At 55.7% G+C, this 18204-nt stretch overlaps 3 gene segments (V, D, J or C); all 3 read left to right on the plus strand.

The window, feature by feature from the left end:
- Nucleotides 1-9507: 9507 nt before the first annotated feature.
- Nucleotides 9508-11442, plus strand: LOC308626709 (immunoglobulin lambda constant 6-like). The segment is given in 2 exons: nucleotides 9508-9568; nucleotides 10988-11442.
- Nucleotides 11443-12781: 1339 nt separating this feature from the next.
- LOC308626710 (immunoglobulin lambda constant 6-like) lies at nucleotides 12782-14716 on the plus strand. The segment is given in 2 exons: nucleotides 12782-12842; nucleotides 14262-14716.
- Nucleotides 14717-16056: 1340 nt separating this feature from the next.
- On the plus strand, nucleotides 16057-17856 carry LOC308626711 (immunoglobulin lambda constant 6-like). The segment is given in 2 exons: nucleotides 16057-16117; nucleotides 17537-17856.
- Nucleotides 17857-18204: the final 348 nt, after the last annotated feature.

Consider the following 18204-nt stretch of genomic DNA (forward strand, 5'->3'; position numbering starts at 1 on the left):
AGCAGGGAGCCAGCCCGGTTGTCAGCACTGGATAAACAGCATCCCTCTCATCACTGTATCATGTTATCTTTCTGGGCTTCAAAACGGACCCCAACCTAAGCAGACACGTGATCACACTGATCCTTAAGGCCTTCCTACAGCAAAGGAACTGCCCTTATTTTACAGATAAGGAAACTGAGGTCCAGAGGGGACCTCGGTCTAGATGGTGTCAACATTCATGACTTGACGTTTCTCCTCAAGCGAGGTGTATAGAATCACTTCCGCAGGGCCCTTGCCTGGCTGAGAAGCTGAGTGAGGAGTTGACCAGGGTCACTAGCCAGGCTTGGCCAAACCAACCAAGGAAGGGCGATCTCGACTGGCCGGAGTGAAGGCTGCAGGGACCAAGCCGGAGGACTGGTCAGAAGAGAAGCCCCAGCCCACTGCACTCAGGCCTCACTGACTCTTATTCCACGGGAACTCGGCTGCCCTCCCCGGCCCCTCCAGGCCCCAGGGAGATGCTCCACAGCCCGGGGTCGCAGTTGCAGAACAGGGAAGGAGAACAGGGCGGGTGTGCCCAACCCAGGGGCCCGGGGGCGGGGCTGGTGGGCGGGCTTTGCTGTGAAGCCCTTGAGCCCTGGATCCTGACCACAGCAGAGCAGTTAGCAAAGGCCCCCCTGGGAGAGGCCCCAGGAGTAACAGCCATGGATCCTGAAGGGGGCTGGGTGCTGGGGGCAGGGACAGAAAGGACCCAGGCAGAGGACAGGGCCACGCGGGCCAGGATGCACTGGGACGGCACTGCCAGCGAGGGGAACTGGGGGCACCTGCCGATCCCCCTCCAGGGAACCCACACCAGCAGGTCGGCCGAGGTGCCTTTGACCCTGAGGGCACATGAGGCCCAGGTCAGGCCAGGTGGGCCCATGAGCACCCCAGGGGTCAGAGCTCTGTCCCCAGGCAGCCCGGGCCTCTAATAGTACTGGGCCTGGCCATGGGCACCCATGGCCTGCTGCCCCTGGTGGCAGCATGGCCCCCCCACACGGAAGCCCCGGCAGGAAGAATCCCATACAGCCTGCAGAGACTGTGGGACAGGTAAGAGGCCGAGGGAGTTGTGGTACAGGGGGACTAGAGGTCCCTTTGACGGGGCGCAGGGGTGAATGACTATAGAGGAGAGGGGCAAGAAGGAAGAATCATCTGTAAAGAAGGGGCCTGAGCAGACAGTGGCTTTATTTAAAGTGTTGACATTTTGTCTAGTGTGGATTTGTTTGTATTGATTTTTCTTTCTTAATATTGTATTAAAGTATTATTTATCTCAATGACTGGGTTTTTTTGGTGCCCCTTAAGTTTTGTGCCCAAGACTGGTGCCTCACTTGCCTCGCCCTGGACCTCTGAGCAGGGAGAAACAGGGCAGCAGGGGCAGGACGTACCCAGAAGGCACTAATCACTTTAGGGGCAGCAGCCCCACAAGGCAGGTCCTGCCATCATCCCCATCTTACAGACAGGGATAGAGGTCCAGAAAGGTGAGGCAACCTGCCCAAGTTCATACAGCACATGGGCACTGTCCCAGGACTGTCGAAATCCCGGGACTGAACAGGCACCAGCATGTTCTGTGTTTTAAGAAAATGGTGCAAGAGAAGGGGCAGTTTACAAGGCATCCAGAGAAGGAAGCAAGGGTTTGGCTTGGTGTCCCCCAAGGAGGCCAACTCCTCAACTAAATTCCTGAGTGTTTAACTGGGGCCAAGCCTGAACCAAGCAGGTTCATGTCCAGGCATTGGGCAGACCCATGGGCCATTTTAGGAGCAGTAAGATGGGAGGGGGGATGCCCGAGCTGGTCTTACAGATCCAGGGTGCTGACACATGACGGGGCGCTCCATGCAGAGGGAATGGTGGGGGGTCCGAGGAGGAGAGTGAGGAGGAGAGTGGGGGGTCCAAGGAGGAGAGTGAGGTGGCACAAGCCTGCAGGGAGCTTCCGGAGCCGGGGAGAGCCGGGTGCAGACCACTGGGGTCTTGTACACCTCATCCTTTATCCTGGGATCCAGGAGGAGTCACTGAAGGATTTAAGTGGGGAGCTGTCAGAGTCAGGTTCGTGTTTTGAAAAAATGGCTCCAGATCAGAGACCAGTGTGAGGCCAGATTAGAGGATGGAGAAGGGGCAGTGGAAAGGTGATGGGGAGGGGGTGCTGGTCCATGGTGACCAGGTACCAGTATCTCCTATGTAATGGGCAAGTGAATTTAAAGTGACATTATCATGATGGGGAGGAACAGGCACAGTCATGAGCTGTCTATAAAAGACTAAAATGTACACCCTTTTTAGCAATATGCAGTGAGTCATAAAGGAAAGCGTATTTCTTTAAATTGTGTAATTCCACTTCTAGGAATTCATCCTGAGCAGAGGGTGGGGGGAAACAACCAAAGATGTAACCAAAGGTTTACAAGCAAGAAACTCAAAATTATTAATGATGGGAGAAAACTGGAAATAACCTAAATATCCAGCAGAAAGGGCGTGACAAAATACAGCATGGAATATCCATCATAAGGAATCTTACACAAACCTCCAAAATTGTATTTCTGAAATTGGGTTTTTAAAGTATGTGTGCATTTTCAAAAGCCTGTCAGAAAATGTAGAAAAATGTCAGTGGTGTGTCTCTGGCAGGTGGGATTTCATCTAGTTTCAATTTTTTACTTTATAATTTTCTGTAGTTATGAAAATGTTCACAAGAAGATATATTTCATTTTTATCTTCTAAAATAATTTTTAATACCAGAGTAATATGTGTTTTTAAAAAAGATTAAGCACAGAAGTATATTAGCCTGCAACTACCTTTTTCAACAGTCTGTTGAGATTTTCTGTATCAGCCCATATGGATCCCCCATGTTCTCCACACAGCTTTGTAAGACTTCAAAGTTTGGATGAAGCAGCATGTCTTTAATGATTCCCCTGTTAATGGACATTTAGGTTGTTTCCACTTAAAAATGTAAATTACAAGAGATGCTACATGGAGACCCCCACGTGGGTAGCTGTGTACCCATACTAAGTACACTGTGTATCTCCACAGGATAGATGCCTAAAAGTGGGATTGCTGGATCAGAGTGAACAGGCTTTGAAATTTTCATAGTAGATGACAGTGGTCCTCCCAAAAGTCTGTTCCAACTTACTCTCACCACAGTGAATGACAGTGCCTTTCCCTCTCCATTGTTGCCAATAATGTGACAGGGTGGATATTTTTTTATTTTGCACATCTGATGAGCAAAAATGAGAACAAAAGTGTTTGTTTATTTGATCGTTGGTGAAACTTATTTTTCTTTCATATTTTTATTGACTGATTTTATTTCTTCTGTGAATTCACCAGTCATAATTTTGCGTGGTTTATTTTTCGTTCGTTTGGTTGTATTTTCTTAAAGATCTATAAGAAACTCTCCATCTATTTGGGATAGTAACCCCTTATTAAGTATGTACGTAAATATTTTTCCCTGATCTGTTTTACACCTTTTGTTTGTGGGGTCTTTCACCATGAAACCTTTTTAATTTTTACATGTCAGATTGGTGGTTTTTCTTTACAGTGTCTGTGATCTGTGGCAAACATAGGGAAGGCATATTCATTTCTATTTTTTTTCTATTTTATTCAGGTACTTTCATTGTTTTGATGTTTGTTTTTACTTCACCTGGAGTTTATTTTTGTGTAGGTAGGAATATAACCTTATATATTTTCCAAATGGAGAGCCAATCATCATGTATTTGTTGAATACAAACATAGTTTTTATCCAATACTGAATTATGGATTTATCACATCCTCTCTGTGGTTCTGTTGATCTAATGATCAATTCCCACATCCTTTCTACCCTGTTTTAATTATGTGTTTTGGTACCTGGTAGAGAACAACCCCGTCGTTATTATTCTCATTCAGAATATTTGTGTCTATTCTCCATCATTATTCTTACTATTGGACTTTAGAATCGGTTCACTAATTTTCAAAAATTATTCCTTTGATGTTGTGCTTGTAATTTCATGAAGTATATGGATTCATTTGAGGGGAATTGATGTCTTTGCTGTTGTGTCCATTAGTCAAGTTGTGTTATGTTTTATCCATGCAAATCTTGCACATTTTGTGTTAAGTTTATTCCTAGGGCTTTTTTTTTTTTTTTTTTTTTGCGGTACACGGGCCTTTCACTGCTGTGACCTCTCCCGTTGTGGAGCACAGGCTCCGGACGTGCAGGCTCAGCGGCCGTGGCTCACGGGCCCAGCTGCTCCATGGCATGTGGGATCTTCCCGGACCGGGGCACGAACCCGTGTCCCCTGCATCGGCAGGAGGACTCTCAACCACTGTGCCACCGGGGAAGCCCTCCTAGGGTTTTTAATAGAATTTTTATTGAGGTTGTCAGTGTTTCCCAAATTTCATCTCCTCAATAGTTACCTATTGCTCTTGTGTTCAATCATTTTGGTTAATTCTTGTATTAGTTCTAATAGTCCTTCAGCTGATTTTCTTGGGTTTTGTTTTGTTTTGTTTTGGGTTTTTTTGAAGTAAACTAGCCCATCATCTGCAAAGAACAATTTTATCTCATTTTTCCTAACACACTCTTTCCCCCACCTCATCTCACTTCATTGGCTCGAATCTGTAGAATACGTTGAATAATAAGAGTGGGAACCCTGACCTTTAAGATGGTTTTACCTTTAAATGTGAAGGTTGCTATAAGTTTCGGGAGATACTCTTTATCAAGTTGAGGATGTCTCCTTAGATAATTAACTTAATAAAAGGCTGGATATTTGCTTTCTTTAATCAGAAATAAGTGTTGAATTTATATTGCTGTTCTGTTAAATTTTGTTTCAAAAATCTTATGTGCACACCTTAAACACAACCATGACCAAATAGTTCCACCGCTGAATTAAAAAAATTCTTGTCCCAATGCAAAGGGTTACCTTCTGACTTAGATAAACTTCATTGGGAGATACAATCAGATTTGGCAAAGCCTGAGGATTCTTGTCATCATAAACTCTTAGGGTGAGATTTGGGTGTTTTTTCTTTTTCTGAGTATTTTAAGGGTATTTTGTGTTGTAGTAGGATGCCTAGAACACAGCGGGTGATTCAATGAGGGGAAAGCATTCTGGGATGACTCCAGGCCTCTGGCTTGAGGAGAAATCTACTGAAGTGAGAACAATGAGGGGCAGCAAGTTTGCAGGGAACTGTGAGGAGTTTAGATGGGGGATGTTGAGTTTGAGGTTTCTGTAGGGCATTCAAGCAGAGATGCATTCAGGAGGCAGAATGTGCATAAATCTAGAGCCAGAAAGAGAGGTCAGGAATGGAAATAGGGGTGCAAGACCCCTGGGCAGTTGTCAGAGTGCACAATGTGGGTCAGAGGCAGAGAGAATGGGAAAACACAGGGGACTGGGAAGGGACCTCAGACTTGACCAGGATGGGGACCTTGTTGGCGTTGATCTGAGAAGTTTCAGGGAGAGATAGGGGTGAGAGGAAGAGGGCTCCCCATACCACATCCCAGCCTGTGAAACAGTGCCTGGAAGACAGGTGCTTGGGGACCATTGTTGGACAGATGGACAAATGATGGATGGATGATGGATACATGGATGGATGGATGGATGGATAGACGAATGATAGATGGATCATGGATGGATGGATGGATGATGGATGGACAAACAGATGGACAGAAAGACAATGATCTGAAAGACCCAAGAAGGCTTCATGAAAGAGGAGGAACTGAACTGCATCTCAATGTGTGGAGACCATAGGGCAGGGGGTCCCCACATGGGGGCCCCCCAGGAATGACCTGGTGTCCACAGGCCCAGGGAGGAAGCTACCTGGCTGGACTGTGGGAAATTATGGGGAAGGAACACCCAGAAGCCCTAAAATGAGGCCAGGAGAGGTCGGGCAGGTCCAAGCCAGCTCAGGACTCACTCTGCCACACCACATGACCACCCGAGGGGACTCGGCACTCAGCGCCACCATCCAGACCAGCATTGAGGATTCAGTGGTCACAGGACAGCCTCAGAGTTGGGGGGACACACTGGGTGACAAAGTGTGAGTGGCTCCTTCCTCAGACAGGGGGTTGGGCATGGGGACACCCAGGGGTGCCCCAGCCTCTGGGGGGGCTGGCTGCCCACACCCCAGCCCGAGGACACAGCCCCACCTGCTGCAGCTCTGAGCCCGTCACACCCAGCAGTTCCCTGCTCCATCCTGGCCCCCGGGGGACAGGCCCCAGGTGCTGGCCCGGTGGGTTTTGGTCCGAGTCTCAGTCACCGTGGTACGTCTTCGGCGGCGGGACCAAGCTCACCGTCCTAGGTAAGTGGCTCTCACGTCTTTTCCAGCTTGTCCCACCCTCTGCTGTCTTGGGAAAGTCACTTTTTTCTCTCTGGGGGCTGCTTCCCCTCTGCCCTTCCAGCTTAAGGACCGACCCCCACCTTTCTCCTTGGGGCCTGGGGAGGCAGGTTGGTCTTGGGATAACCAGCAGGAAGGACCCCAACAACAGGAGCAGCCACTTCCAGTGTCCAACGGTTGGACATGGCCCATCCAGGGGCCTGGGCTGGGGTTTGGTCCAGGAATGGGGGCTCCTTCCCCTTCTCTAGGGCAGACACTGGCGTAGGGACCAGAGGCTTGTTCTGACAAGGGGCACTGGGGTGGCCTTGGAGACAGTCTCCAAGCCCCAGGGTCTGGGCTGAGGGCCACAAGGGAGGTCAGGGACATGGCGGAAGCTATGACCCAGCCTCCAGGGACGCAGAGGAGCAGCCCGAGGGAGGCCCATGGAGGGCAGAGAGAGAGGTCCCACACACTCTGCGCTGAGGCTCTCTGGGGCCCAGCTGGGCTGTGAGGACACAGGGACATGGAGACACAGGTGAGATAGGACAAGGTGACCAGAGGCTCCCAGATGGTGGTCAGAAAGGAGCAGGTCCCATAGGGCAGACACTTCTCTGTCCCTGGAGCCCTGACTCCCTGGGGCCCAGGGATCACACCTGTCCAAGGGTCGGCCTCCACCTGCCTCAAAGTTTGCATTAGATTCAGGAGATCACAAACAGGGGCTCAGAGCTCACAGATGCCCCATAAAATCAGTCATCAGAGGTGCTGATGGGGGCAGCTGTGCCATCCTCTGGGGGAGCAGCTCCAAGAAGACAGCCAAGGCGAGGGGCCTTGCAGAGGGATGGGGAGATGGGCAGGGTATCAGAGGAGGCCCTGGGGCTTTGGTGAGGTGCACACAGCCCTTGCCGGAACGGCTGAGTCCAGGCTGGGGCAGAGCCAGTGCTCGTCAAGGAGAGGAGGCTCCAGGTCCCTCTGTGCACATGGCTCTGCTTCGGGGCCTCTCCATACACAGTCAGGATCCTGGCAGGTGGGGTGGGGGAACCCAGTTCACAGAGGAGGCATCTGGGATCCTGAAGGATGAAGCCATGTGGGGGCCTGATGCTGGGCTGAGGGCTCAGGAGGTCGGGGCCAGATTCCAAAGTCAGACTCCAGGAACTAGGAGGAGGGAAGAGAGCTGCCCGGGTTACACATAGGGACACTGAGACTGCAGATGGAATGGCTTGGCCGAGTCACCTGGGAGGGTGACATGGAAGAGTTTCTGAGTATCCCCCAACAGAAGGTGAGCGACCCCAGCCATGACTGCCTGACCTCAGGGGAGCAAGGGCCCGCCTGGGATCCATGCACTGGACTTTGGGCACCTGTGCCCGCTTCTCCTGAGGTCAGGGGCTCCCGTGATGGACGCTGCCCCAGTGACTTCCCGTCTCTCCCCGACTTTGCAGGTCAGCCCGCGTCTGCGCCCTCAGTCACTCTGTTCGCGCCCTCCACTGAGGAGCTCAACGCCAACAAGGCCACCCTGGTGTGTCTCATCAATGACTTCTACCCGGGCAGCGTGAAGGTGGCCTGGAAGGCAGGCAGCAACACCATCACCAGGGGCGTGGAGACCACCCAGCCCTCGAAACAGAGCAACAGCAAGTACGCGGCCAGCAGCTACCTGGCCCTGACGGCCAGCGAGTGGAAATCTTACAACAGTGTCAGCTGCCAGGTCACGCACGAGGGGAGAACCGTGGAGAAGACAGTGTCGCCTTCCGAGTGCACTTAGGTCCTGGTCCTCCCACCCTCAGGGGACTGGAGCCACAGGACCCCTGGAGGGTCTACCCACCCATCCTGGTCCCCCCAGCCCTTCCTCCTGCACCCAATCAACTCTCAATAAAATGTCCTCATTGTCATTCAGAAATTGTGCTCTCTGCTCATGTTTGTTTCTACATTTGCTGTCCTGAACTCAACCAACCTCACATGTGAAGAAAATCCTCTTACCCTTTTGGGAAACAAGTTAGAGGATGGAGTCCTGGGGCTTTTGCAAGGGATGGTTTCACTGTCACCCAGGGAACCCCCCCCCCCCAGAGAACATTCGAGAACAGGGAATCGGGCAGCTGCAGAAATGGAAGTCTGTCCACCCTCCCCACCGGCTTCCATGCTTCCTCCCCCGTGTGGACCACCTCCACGTCTGATTGTCCTGGTCACACACTGTTTGGTTGCCAGGGCCCCCAGGACAATACCTCAGCTCCCTTCCCTGGAATCCTCAGCATCACATTCTGGATTGTGTTCCCCCTCAAGAGTCTGTCGGTCCTATATATGATGACCCACCGATTCCATGTGTCCTTTTGCTCAAAACCCACCCTGGTAATTCCCCAAACCTCATCCTAGAGTGTCCCCCTCTTCAGGGCCCCTCTTGCTCGCACCTCCCTGGGGAAACGGCCCCGTGCCCCTCCCCCAGGCTTTCCTGTCACACTCTCCCTGACCCTGGTCACTCATGCCACACTCCCTCTAGATAGCCCTCCTTCCACTTGTGTCAGGAGGGTCCCAGCTGCCTTCAAGGCCCTGGGGCTGAGGCCAGCCTTTCTCTCTCTGACCCCTTAGAAGTCAGCCCACCACTGACTCCACCACAAGTGCCTCCTGTCCAAGTGTCCATGGTGGACGATGGGCCCCTTGAGCTCGAGGTCCAGAATCGGGTTCTGGGAAGGTGCCGTGGGTTCGTCTGTGAACTGATGCACTTCCTTAGGAGCTCAAAATGGGATCTGAGATCATCACAGATGACTGTCCTAAGTGCTAACGTAGGATCTCATAGCTACGCCTTTAGATGCACGCACACACACACACATGCAAGTTACTACAAACATGGCCGTGTTGGACGTGCCTCTAGGACGAGTAGAGCCTCAAGAATGTCCCGGACCTCAATCTGCAGAGGGCACATCTCCATCCCCTCCAGGCTGTAAACAGGCTACTCATTCTCCCACCATGACACCCCTCCCAAGCTGCTCTCCAGTGGCCACCGCCTCCTCCAAGAAAGGAAGTTCCCTGGGATGTGATGTGACACCCAGATGTCTCTCCCGCACCTCCGATGACTGGGGATGGATGCAGCTCTGCTTCCCAGGGGTGAAGTTGCTGGTGGGGTGGGGTGCCCCCTCATCCTGCCCAAGGCCAGACCAGCCCCCATGACAAGGAGGGTGGCCCTGGGGCCTCTGTGCAGCTGCAGGTGGGCCCGGGCAGAGGGTGGAGGGGGTGTCAGGAGGGTTTATGTTCGAGGCTGTGTCACTGTGTGCTGTGTTCGGCGGAGGGACCAAGCTGACCGTGCTGGGTGAGTCTCCCCCTTCCCCTCCTCTTCGGGGTCTACAGTGAAATTTGGGCAGATTTTCTGGTCTTTTCCCTCCTGTCTGGGGCTGGGGTCTCACTCTCTGGAGCCTGTCACCTTCACCCTTCTAGGCTGTCCATCCCCCCCCAAGCCTGTCGTTCTTCACAGCAACTGGTGGGCATGGTGGGGACGGGCTCAGTGACCCTCCTGCCACCCCTCGCTCTGCCCATCCCGAGCCTTCCCTCCAGGCCCTTCTTCTCTGGATGTTGGGACGTCAGCTCCCTCCTCAGGGTGCCCAGCCCCAGGGTCTGAGGAGAATGGAGGGGCTGAGGTCCAAGGAATGGGGGTGTCTCGGGCTGGGGCACCGGGTCCAGGGATGTGGGAAGGACACTGGAAAGAGCTGGACAGAGCGTGGCTGTCATCCTGGGATCTTTCTGCTCAGGGACCCAAATGGGGGCTAGTGAGGGACCCCAAAGCCAGGGAACTTGGAGAGAGGAGGAGGGAACAGTACACGGGGGAAGGGTAGACGAGTATCCCGTTGAGAAGGTGGCCTCAGGGTGCTAGGTCCCCATCCTCCTCCTAACCAGCAGGACACCCCAGGCCGCACAGATCTCAGGACACTCGGGCCTTAAGGGTCACCGCATCCAGTTACACACTGGACGTGAACCCCTAGCTCAGACGCCCAGGGTGGGGACTCCTCATAGGGACAGGTGACAGGAACTGACCCGGCCAGGCAGACAGATGTCCTAGGACAGACAGATCCCCAGCAGGACTTCACAGGTCAGGGGACCCCTCAGAACAGACACAGCCCCAGGCTCAGAACACAACATTCACCCACATGGAAACTCTCATTTGTGGGACTCCCTGGACCCAGCCCCGGGGCTGACGCTCCCTCCACCCTGGCAGCCCTAGAGGGGTCTCTGTGGCAGCCCTAGAGGGTTGGGGGCTGCGAGGCTGGTGTCAGGGGTACTGTGGGCAACAACCCCCGCCCCCGCCCGAAAGGGAAGAGAGCCTCAGCGGGGGACAGACAGACGGCCTGTATGACGACACCGGACGAAAACCAGGGGAAGTTCTCAGACAGACAGATGCCCAGGACAGACAGACACCCAGAGGAAAGAGGGGACCTCAGGGTGGACGCCAGGCAGCACCAGGGAGCAGAGGGTGGGATGTGGCTTATGGGACGTGGGAGCCTGAGGAAGAGATGGAGACTTGCAAGGGAGCCCCGAACTCCCAGGAGTCGGGCACTGAGGATCCCCCGACAGAAGGCGAGCGACCCCAGCCATGACTGCCTGACCTCAGGGGAGCAAGGGCCCGCCTGGGATCCATGCACTGGACTTTGGGCACCTGTGCCCGCTTCTCCTGAGGTCAGGGGCTCCCGTGATGGACGCTGCCCCAGTGACTTCCCGTCTCTCCCCGACTTTGCAGGTCAGCCCGCGTCTGCGCCCTCAGTCACTCTGTTCGCGCCCTCCACTGAGGAGCTCAACGCCAACAAGGCCACCCTGGTGTGTCTCATCAATGACTTCTACCCGGGCAGCGTGAAGGTGGCCTGGAAGGCAGGCAGCAACACCATCACCAGGGGCGTGGAGACCACCCAGCCCTCGAAACAGAGCAACAGCAAGTACGCGGCCAGCAGCTACCTGGCCCTGACGGCCAGCGAGTGGAAATCTTACAACAGTGTCAGCTGCCAGGTCACGCACGAGGGGAGAACCGTGGAGAAGACAGTGTCGCCTTCCGAGTGCACTTAGGTCCTGGTCCTCCCACCCTCAGGGGACTGGAGCCACAGGACCCCTGGAGGGTCTACCCACCCATCCTGGTCCCCCCAGCCCTTCCTCCTGCACCCAATCAACTCTCAATAAAATGTCCTCATTGTCATTCAGAAATTGTGCTCTCTGCTCATGTTTGTTTCTACATTTGCTGTCCTGAACTCAACCAACCTCACATGTGAAGAAAATCCTCTTACCCTTTTGGGAAACAAGTTAGAGGATGGAGTCCTGGGGCTTTTGCAAGGGATGGTTTCACTGTCACCCAGGGAACCCCCCCCCCCAGAGAACATTCGAGAACAGGGAATCGGGCAGCTGCAGAAATGGAAGTCTGTCCACCCTCCCCACCGGCTTCCATGCTTCCTCCCCCGTGTGGACCACCTCCACGTCTGATTGTCCTGGTCACACACTGTTTGGTTGCCAGGGCCCCCAGGACAATACCTCAGCTCCCTTCCCTGGAATCCTCAGCATCACATTCTGGATTGTGTTCCCCCTCAAGAGTCTGTCGGTCCTATATATGATGACCCACCGATTCCATGTGTCCTTTTGCTCAAAACCCACCCTGGTAATTCCCCAAACCTCATCCTAGAGTGTCCCCCTCTTCAGGGCCCCTCTTGCTCGCACCTCCCTGGGGAAACGGCCCCGTGCCCCTCCCCCAGGCTTTCCTGTCACACTCTCCCTGACCCTGGTCACTCATGCCACACTCCCTCTAGATAGCCCTCCTTCCACTTGTGTCAGGAGGGTCCCAGCTGCCTTCAAGGCCCTGGGGCTGAGGCCAGCCTTTCTCTCTCTGACCCCTTAGAAGTCAGCCCACCACTGACTCCACCACAAGTGCCTCCTGTCCAAGTGTCCATGGTGGACGATGGGCCCCTTGAGCTCGAGGTCCAGAATCGGGTTCTGGGAAGGTGCCGTGGGTTCGTCTGTGAACTGATGCACTTCCTTAGGAGCTCAAAATGGGATCTGAGATCATCACAGATGACTGTCCTAAGTGCTAACGTAGGATCTCATAGCTACGCCTTTAGATGCACGCACACACACACACATGCAAGTTACTACAAACATGGCCGTGTTGGACGTGCCTCTAGGACGAGTAGAGCCTCAAGAATGTCCCGGACCTCAATCTGCAGAGGGCACATCTCCATCCCCTCCAGGCTGTAAACAGGCTACTCATTCTCCCACCATGACACCCCTCCCAAGCTGCTCTCCAGTGGCCACCGCCTCCTCCAAGAAAGGAAGTTCCCTGGGATGTGATGTGACACCCAGATGTCTCTCCCGCACCTCCGATGACTGGGGATGGATGCAGCTCTGCTTCCCAGGGGTGAAGTTGCTGGTGGGGTGGGGTGCCCCCTCATCCTGCCCAAGGCCAGACCAGCCCCCATGACAAGGAGGGTGGCCCTGGGGCCTCTGTGCAGCTGCAGGTGGGCCCGGGCAGAGGGTGGAGGGGGTGTCAGGAGGGTTTATGTTCGAGGCTGTGTCACTGTGTGCTGTGTTCGGCGGAGGGACCAAGCTGACCGTGCTGGGTGAGTCTCCCCCTTCCCCTCCTCTTCGGGGTCTACAGTGAAATTTGGGCAGATTTTCTGGTCTTTTCCCTCCTGTCTGGGGCTGGGGTCTCACTCTCTGGAGCCTGTCACCTTCACCCTTCTAGGCTGTCCATCCCCCCCCAAGCCTGTCGTTCTTCACAGCAACTGGTGGGCATGGTGGGGACGGGCTCAGTGACCCTCCTGCCACCCCTCGCTCTGCCCATCCCGAGCCTTCCCTCCAGGCCCTTCTTCTCTGGATGTTGGGACGTCAGCTCCCTCCTCAGGGTGCCCAGCCCCAGGGTCTGAGGAGAATGGAGGGGCTGAGGTCCAAGGAATGGGGGTGTCTCGGGCTGGGGCACCGGGTCCAGGGATGTGGGAAGGACACTGGAAAGAGCTGGACAGAGCGTGGCTGTCATCCTGGGATCTTTCTGCTCAGGGACCCAAATGGGGGCTAGTGAGGGACCCCAAAGCCAGGGAACTTGGAGAGAGGAGGAGGGAACAGTACACGGGGGAAGGGTAGACGAGTATCCCGTTGAGAAGGTGGCCTCAGGGTGCTAGGTCCCCATCCTCCTCCTAACCAGCAGGACACCCCAGGCCGCACAGATCTCAGGACACTCGGGCCTTAAGGGTCACCGCATCCAGTTACACACTGGACGTGAACCCCTAGCTCAGACGCCCAGGGTGGGGACTCCTCATAGGGACAGGTGACAGGAACTGACCCGGCCAGGCAGACAGATGTCCTAGGACAGACAGATCCCCAGCAGGACTTCACAGGTCAGGGGACCCCTCAGAACAGACACAGCCCCAGGCTCAGAACACAACATTCACCCACATGGAAACTCTCATTTGTGGGACTCCCTGGACCCAGCCCCGGGGCTGACGCTCCCTCCACCCTGGCAGCCCTAGAGGGGTCTCTGTGGCAGCCCTAGAGGGTTGGGGGCTGCGAGGCTGGTGTCAGGGGTACTGTGGGCAACAACCCCCGCCCCCGCCCGAAAGGGAAGAGAGCCTCAGCGGGGGACAGACAGACGGCCTGTATGACGACACCGGACGAAAACCAGGGGAAGTTCTCAGACAGACAGATGCCCAGGACAGACAGACACCCAGAGGAAAGAGGGGACCTCAGGGTGGACGCCAGGCAGCACCAGGGAGCAGAGGGTGGGATGTGGCTTATGGGACGTGGGAGCCTGAGGAAGAGATGGAGACTTGCAAGGGAGCCCCGAACTCCCAGGAGTCGGGCACTGAGGATCCCCCGACAGAAGGCGAGCGACCCCAGCCATGACTGCCTGACCTCAGGGGAGCAAGGGCCCGCCTGGGATCCATGCACTGGACTTTGGGCACCTGTGCCCGCTTCTCCTGAGGTCAGGGGCTCCCGTGATGGACGCTGCCCCAGTGACCTCCCGTCTCTCCCCGACTTTGCAGGTCAGCCCGCGTCTGCGCCCTCAGTCACTCTGTTCGCGCCCTCCACTGAGGAGCTCAACGCCAACAAGGCCACCCTGGTGTGTCTCATCAATGACTTCTACCCGGGCAGCGTGAAGGTGGCCTGGAAGGCAGGCAGCAACACCATCACCAGGGGCGTGGAGACCACCCAGCCCTCGAAACAGAGCAACAGCAAGTACGCGGCCAGCAGCTACCTGGCCCTGACGGCCAGCGAGTGGAAATCTTACAACAGTGTCAGCTGCCAGGTCACGCACGAGGGGAGAACCGTGGAGAAGACAGTGTCGCCTTCCGAGTGCACTTAGGTCCTGGTCCTCCCACCCTCAGGGGACTGGAGCCACAGGACCCCTGGAGGGTCTACCCACCCATCCTGGTCCCCCCAGCCCTTCCTCCTGCACCCAATCAACTCTCAATAAAATGTCCTCATTGTCATTCAGAAATTGTGCTCTCTGCTCATGTTTGTTTCTACATTTGCTGTCCTGAACTCAACCAACCTCACATGTGAAGAAAATCCTCTTACCCTTTTGGGAAACAAGTTAGAGGATGGAGTCCTGGGGCTTTTGCAAGGGATGGTTTCACTGTCACCCAGGGAACCCCCCCCCCCCAGAGAACATTCGAGAACAGGGAATCGGGCAGCTGCAGAAATGGAAGTCTGTCCACCCTCCCCACCGGCTTCCATGCTTCCTCCCCCGTGTGGACCACCTCCACGTCTGATTGTCCTGGTCACACACTGTTTGGTTGCCAGGGCCCCCAGGACAATACCTCAGCTCCCTTCCCTGGAATCCTCAGCATCACATTCTGGATTGTGTTCCCCCTCAAGAGTCTGTCGGTCCTATATATGATGACCCACCGATTCCATGTGTCCTTTTGCTCAAAACCCACCCTGGTAATTCCCCAAACCTCATCCTAGAGTGTCCCCCTCTTCAGGGCCCCTCTTGCTCGCACCTCCCTGGGGAAACGGCCCCGTGCCCCTCCCCCAGGCTTTCCTGTCACACTCTCCCTGACCCTGGTCACTCATGCCACACTCCCTCTAGATAGCCCTCCTTCCACTTGTGTCAGGAGGGTCCCAGCTGCCTTCAAGGCCCTGGGGCTGAGGCCAGCCTTTCTCTCTCTGACCCCTTAGAAGTCAGCCCACCACTGACTCCACCACAAGTGCCTCCTGTCCAAGTGTCCATGGTGGACGATGGGCCCCTTGAGCTCGAGGTCCAGAATCGGGTTCTGGGAAGGTGCCGTGGGTTCGTCTGTGAACTGATGCACTTCCTTAGGAGCTCAAAATGGGATCTGAGATCATCACAGATGACTGTCCTAAGTGCTAACGTAGGATCTCATAGCTACGCCTTTAGATGCACGCACACACACACACATGCAAGTTACTACAAACATGGCCGTGTTGGACGTGCCTCTAGGACGAGTAGAGCCTCAAGAATGTCCCGGACCTCAATCTGCAGAGGGCACATCTCCATCCCCTCCAGGCTGTAAACAGGCTACTCATTCTCCCACCATGACACCCCTCCCAAGCTGCTCTCCAGTGGCCACCGCCTCCTCCAAGAAAGGAAGTTCCCTGGGATGTGATGTGACACCCAGATGTCTCTCCCGCACCTCCGATGACTGGGGATGGATGCAGCTCTGCTTCCCAGGGGTGAAGTTGCTGGTGGGGTGGGGTGCCCCCTCATCCTGCCCAAGGCCAGACCAGCCCCCATGACAAGGAGGGTGGCCCTGGGGCCTCTGTGCAGCTGCAGGTGGGCCCGGGCAGAGGGTGGAGGGGGTGTCAGGAGGGTTTATGTTCGAGGCTGTGTCACTGTGTGCTGTGTTCGGCGGAGGGACCAAGCTGACCGTGCTGGGTGAGTCTCCCCCTTCCCCTCCTCTTCGGGGTCTACAGTGAAATTTGGGCAGATTTTCTGGTCTTTTCCCTCCTGTCTGGGGCTGGGGTCTCACTCTCTGGAGCCTGTCACCTTCACCCTTCTAGGCTGTCCATCCCCCCCCAAGCCTGTCGTTCTTCACAGCAACTGGTGGGCATGGTGGGGACGGGCTCAGTGACCCTCCTGCCACCCCTCGCTCTGCCCATCCCGAGCCTTCCCTCCAGGCCCTTCTTCTCTGGATGTTGGGACGTCAGCTCCCTCCTCAGGGTGCCCAGCCCCAGGGTCTGAGGAGAATGGAGGGGCTGAGGTCCAAGGAATGGGGGTGTCTCGGGCTGGGGCACCGGGTCCAGGGATGTGGGAAGGACACTGGAAAGAGCTGGACAGAGCGTGGCTGTCATCCTGGGATCTTTCTGCTCAGGGACCCAAATGGGGGCTAGTGAGGGACCCCAAAGCCAGGGAACTTGGAGAGAGGAGGAGGGAACAGTACACGGGGGAAGGGTAGACGAGTATCCCGTTGAGAAGGTGGCCTCAGGGTGCTAGGTCCCCATCCTCCTCCTAACCAGCAGGACACCCCAGGCCGCACAGATCTCAGGACACTCGGGCCTTAAGGGTCACCGCATCCAGTTACACACTGGACGTGAACCCCTAGCTCAGACGCCCAGGGTGGGGACTCCTCATAGGGACAGGTGACAGGAACTGACCCGGCCAGGCAGACAGATGTCCTAGGACAGACAGATCCCCAGCAGGACTTCACAGGTCAGGGGACCCCTCAGAACAGACACAGCCCCAGGCTCAGAACACAACATTCACCCACATGGAAACTCTCATTTGTGGGACTCCCTGGACCCAGCCCCGGGGCTGACGCTCCCTCCACCCTGGCAGCCCTAGAGGGGTCTCTGTGGCAGCCCTAGAGGGTTGGGGGCTGCGAGGCTGGTGTCAGGGGTACTGTGGGCAACAACCCCCGCCCCCGCCCGAAAGGGAAGAGAGCCTCAGCGGGGGACAGACAGACGGCCTGTATGACGACACCGGACGAAAACCAGGGGAAGTTCTCAGACAGACAGATGCCCAGGACAGACAGACACCCAGAGGAAAGAGGGGACCTCAGGGTGGACGCCAGGCAGCACCAGGGAGCAGAGGGTGGGATGTGGCTTATGGGACGTGGGAGCCTGAGGAAGAGATGGAGACTTGCAAGGGAGCCCCGAACTCCCAGGAGTCGGGCACTGAGGATCCCCCGACAGAAGGCGAGCGACCCCAGCCATGACTGCCTGACCTCAGGGGAGCAAGGGCCCGCCTGGGATCCATGCACTGGACTTTGGGCACCTGTGCCCGCTTCTCCTGAGGTCAGGGGCTCCCGTGATGGACGCTGCCCCAGTGACCTCCCGTCTCTCCCCGACTTTGCAGGTCAGCCCGCGTCTGCGCCCTCAGTCACTCTGTTCGCGCCCTCCACTGAGGAGCTCAACGCCAACAAGGCCACCCTGGTGTGTCTCATCAATGACTTCTACCCGGGCAGCGTGAAGGTGGCCTGGAAGGCAGGCAGCAACACCATCACCAGGGGCGTGGAGACCACCCAGCCCTCGAAACAGAGCAACAGCAAGTACGCGGCCAGCAGCTACCTGGCCCTGACGGCCAGAGAGTGGAAATCTTACAACAGTGTCAGCTGCCAGGTCACGCACGAGGGGAGAACCGTGGAGAAGACAGTGTCGCCTTCCGAGTGCACTTAGGTCCTGGTCCTCCCACCCTCAGGGGACTGGAGCCACAGGACCCCTAGAGGGTCTACCCACCCATCCTGGTCCCCCCAGCCCTTCCTCCTGCACCCAATCAACTCTCAATAAAATGTCCTCATTGTCATTCAGAAATTGTGCTCTCTGCTCATGTTTGTTTCTACATTTGCTGTCCTGAACTCAACCAACCTCACATGTGAAGAAAATCCTCTTACCCTTTTGGGAAACAAGTTAGAGGATGGAGTCCTGGGGCTTTTGCAAGGGATGGTTTCACTGTCACCCAGGGAACCCCCCCCCCCAGAGAACATTCGAGAACAGGGAATCGGGCAGCTGCAGAAATGGAAGTCT

This window comes from Mesoplodon bidens (assembly GCF_964165515.1).
Source record: "Mesoplodon bidens genome assembly, chromosome: 13".
In the NCBI taxonomy this organism is placed as follows: domain Eukaryota; kingdom Metazoa; phylum Chordata; class Mammalia; order Artiodactyla; family Ziphiidae; genus Mesoplodon; species Mesoplodon bidens.